Here is a 5,002-nt window from a genome sequence, read left to right on the forward strand (position 1 = left end):
GCTGTGCTGGTTGCATTTGAGGTACAGGTCATGGTGTTTCTCGGATTTCGCTTTTTTTCCCTCCACGGCATACTGTAACCCCTTTTGCCTCGATCTGGAGGATATCGCGGGGATATTACTCCAAAAAAGGTCACTGACACGCACGGGTATACCCAGTGTTGGGAAGGTTACTTTGGAAATGTAATAGGTTACAGATTACAAGTTACCCTGTTTAAAATGTAATAGTAGTGTAACTTTTTCAATTACTTTATTAAAGTAATGTAACTAATTACTTTTGAGTACTTTTTGATTACTTTTCTAAATGTGTGAAAATTAAAGAATAATAAATAAAAGCATATACATCAACTTAAATACAGTTATCTAATAAGCATGTGACGTATTCTGTGTAATAAACTCCTGAAACATTGGTGTTTTTTTTTAACTGCTGTCTCTTTGTATATGATGATAGTTTTCTCAAAATAAGTAAAATGCACATGAAGTGACACAGAGCAGTTCTAGAAATTATGTTTATGTGCTCGTGTACTCCTATATTGAGATGGCAGAGGTTGAAAACACTGCGAGCTTCAGTAGGCCTATGTGTAGTAAATGAAACCATGTCTTTGCCATTAATTTACAGGAGGGGCGGACTGGGAAAAAAATTCAGACTGGATAATTCAAACTCATACAAACAAATTCATGGACAAAACTATTTTTTTGTATGGACCTGACATAAAAAAAGGTTTAAATCTTTAATTTGGTGACATGCAAAATAATTAAAAGTTCTCTCCTGAACTGCACCTTCACTTCCATTTTTCTCTTCAGTCTCTTTATTTTGCCCTGTTATCCATCTCTCTCATGACTTTAATACTCAAGATTGAACAAAACTATACTTTACAATACAATACTACAATATCTTTATAGAAAAATCCTAATACTGTACACGAGTCATGTTTTTCCCTTACAAAAATTAACCTTGCTTTTATTAGTCTATATAAAAGTAAAATAACCTTGTTTTGTTTTTGTTTTTTTGCAAATGGATTTGTATTTATTTTTAAATAAATACATTTGTAAAATAATTTTACATTTTTGGTTACCACATTTAAACAATAGTAACCATTTTCTCTGGATTTATAGTTAAATATTAAAATGTTAATTTTCGTAAGGGTTGTGTTGTTGTCTGTCGTAGCTGCCCCTAAACCTATAAAAAAATAGGAAATTTTTTTCAGATAAATTCCTACTGTAACATTACAACTGATAATAATGATGTCCTTTATATAGTATTTTGAGTGATGACTGGTGAGCAACGTGCTGCTGCTTGATTAAATAAAAAATAAAAAAACAAAGACAAAAAAGCATCTTTACAGATGAAACTGACCTAAAACCCTGAACAGTAGTTCTGCTTCTCTGCTCCAGCTGTGCGCTTCCACACTCCACTCTATTCTCTCTCTCTCTCTCTCTCTCTCTCTCTCTCTCTCTCTCTCTCTCTCTCTCTCTCGCATTGATTACTCTGAGTCTGATCCAAACCGTTTGGCGGAGGCGCGGAGAGCGCGCGAGTCATGACTAACACTTCATGACTTATTAGAGATTTAATTATCAAATGGTGGATTCGCAAATGATCGCTTTAGTACATTCGGCAGGCAATTATACAATAATGATATTAAATAGTGGGGCAAAATCGGCCTCCAGGCCACCGGGAATTGTCCCGGTTCTCCCGGTGTCCAGTCCGCGCCTGATTTCCACAGACACGCAGAATGAGCAAGTCATATATTGCATTTTCGGGGCTTTATATTCACAGACACTAGTCCATGTCATGTTTTGATTCAAGTGTACTGACCTACTTTTGATTTAGTCATCCAAAATGTGGCATATTCCGTCCGCGTTAGGCATTCCGTTTTTATGACTGGACTGTATTTCCGCATCCCGGAAATTATTAGGGCGGTATGTCTCAGAATAGTCAGTGCAATTTGGGAAAGAAATCAGTTAAATCTGTATGTGGATGTGTGTAAATATTCAAATGTAATCCCCTTTGTAATCGTAAAAAATTTCATAAGTAACTGTAATTTAATTACTCATTTTTTCGTAGTAACTGTAACTAATTACAGTTACAATAATTTTGTAATTAAATTACGTAACGCCGTTACATGTAACTAGTTACTCCCCAACACTGGGTATACCCCTTCCCGTCATGGCAATCTGTCGCGCTGGTCGTGTTTGACCATTTGTTTGTCGGAAGTAGCAACAGAAACGAATGCACGTGCGTGCGCTGTCATGACAACAACGAAAAAGTTGACAACAACCTAGTCAGCAGTTCAACTGAGGGGTGGGTGTGGCAACAGTACCGTGCTGAACTGTCAAGTAATGTTCGTTTGGCTGCCTGGGGCTCGAGGATATAGAGCGACCAACTTTTTTTGAGAAAGCATTGATTATGCATGACACAGTCTCAATTTGTGGGACGCATGAATTGGACTTCAAACGCTGTGCGCGCACGCGCTACGCGGGACGGGTGGTCACCCTAACGCACACTCTAGACAACATTACTACAATACATCATGTGTTATTAACCAGCGAGAAAACGTTATAGTACAGTTAGTAAAAGTGCTACAATTCCTGGAAGGAATGAAACGTAACGCGCTGATGATGTATCCTGTCTGCGCAAACAGGGTGCGCAGAGATATGCAAATGAATAGTAGGAAAGTGTTTTGATTGGACGAACATTTTCTGTCCTATGCCTTCCACAGAATATAAATACATATAGACCACTTAACTAAATGATTGCTATCGGGATGTGAAGAGACTTTCAACCAGTTTAACAATTTATTTTTACTGAAGACAAACACCTATTGCACCGATAGTGTATTTTGGATGTTTTATTTCTACTAGTTGACTAGTGCTGAAAAAAAATACAGTTTTGAAAAAAAAAAATATTCTATGTAGTCTGTTAATTAATATGAGATCAAAAACTGCTGTTACTGAAATGCTACATCAACTACCCATTTGCTGATCTTATGTAATATAATGCAGTGCAATTACTATATGACTTCCATTCACAGACTGAAGAAACCACTGTCTTTCCTGTCAAGACTGTTGTGAGTTTATGATTCAGATCACTATTGTACGCCATAGCAAACTCCAGAAACAGGTCTTAACCCTTTATCGACAGTTTCTGCGCACGGCTCAGGACAAGCCAGGGTTCATTATGGAGGTAAATCAGTAGCTAAACTCGAGAAGTTGTAGATCTGAATGTGAGAACTTGTCATATTAATATTTGTATTTGTAAGTTAAAATTTACACTCACAGCTGTGATGTGAAAAGCTGAATCTTTCAATTTGAACACACAGACAATGATCAAAACACCCGTGTTTTGAATTGGAAGTTGTAGATTAATAGTCACAAATGTGTAGAATGACATTCACACAAAGAAAATGACATACACACAAGTTTACGACATATTTACTTTTGCACTTTACTTCAGTTTCGCTGCACAACGTCAAGTCGGCACTTACAACCTCTCAGATCTGGAAGTACAAGTTCAAATCCTAGCACTCTGACTTTTGCTACTCTTTTTGCGGTATTCTGTTGCAAAACTCACTTGTGCACTTGTATATGCAGATGTGAGAGAGCAGAGCTGGGGGCGGGGCTTTGGTGCGAATGAGAACATTTTATTGGTCGATGCCCGACCAATGAACAACGCCAATTCTTTTCACTGAATATCCTTAGCTTTGACATGATTTTAAGACACTGCATTAATTTTGCCATTCAGGTATTATCTATTAGACAAATAATGCAACATATTTTATATGTATATCCCACTGCATATTGCAGAGTAAACTCGCTTTACCAGAGCATGCTTTGATCTCACCGGCACGCGGTCACGTGGTTCATGGAGCTATCAATAGTAAACTAAACGTTTTATCAATATGCTTGAAATGTATTAATTGGGACAGACAGCAGTTTCGTTATATTTGCAGCGATTTCTAGTAATTTGTAACACATAAAGTGCATTGATTAAGCATGGATAACTGCGTTGACCAATGACTATGCCTTACAATAGCATTTTATACTGGAAAATGGAACAGCATTATGTTCTCTTGCTCCTCCTTGGCAGTTAAATGTGACTAAACAATTAAGTGTAACTTTTAACCAATAAAACAACTGTACTACGTTAACTCAGTCCTGTTTAGTTAATTTGAAGAGATCATGGTACTAAATAATATGCGCAATAATTATGATCCATGAATGACCATTTGAAATATAACATTTTCTAATATGGTTATTATTTATACTTCAATAACTGTAGTATTTAGGTTTAAATTCCATTGCAAAGAGGCACGCTTTAAATTAGAGGCATTTGGTGGCCAGAAAGATAATATTCATATGCAATTCCATTGCTTAAACCCTAGATGGCCTTGTTGATGTTTAATAAATACATGTATTTAGCTCTACTAGTTGCTCAAAACAGTATTTCTGGTCATAAGTGCTTATTTTTTAGGTTTTGCTGTTTAATGTACATTTAGACATTATTAAACACTCGATTTTTATTAAAAAAAAAATAATAATAATGTTGCATTTAAAAAGGTTCATTACTGACAAGCAAATTAGGAATTTAACCCAATGAAGAAGTTAAAATTATTTTTACAAAACATAAAAATAATAAAAACAGCATTATATTGCAACTCTGGTAGAGTGATATGCAGTGGGATATGCATATAAAATATGTGGCATTATTTGTCTACCAGATAATACCTGAATGGCAAAATGAATGCAGTGTCTTAAAATCCTGTCAAAGCTAAGGATATTCAGTGAAAACAATTGGCGTTGTTCATTGGTCGGGTATCGACCAATAAAATGTCTTCATTCGCACCAAAGCCCCGCCCCCAGTTCTGCTCTCTCACATCTGCATATACAAGTGCACAAGTGAGTTTTGCAACAGAATACCGCAAAAAGAGTAGCAAAAGTCAGAGCGCTAGGATTTGAACTTGTACTTCCAGATCTGAGAGGTTGTAAGTGCCGACTTGACGTTGTG

This window comes from Carassius carassius, chromosome 47 (genome assembly GCF_963082965.1).
Source record: "Carassius carassius chromosome 47, fCarCar2.1, whole genome shotgun sequence".
Classification (NCBI taxonomy): domain Eukaryota; kingdom Metazoa; phylum Chordata; class Actinopteri; order Cypriniformes; family Cyprinidae; genus Carassius; species Carassius carassius.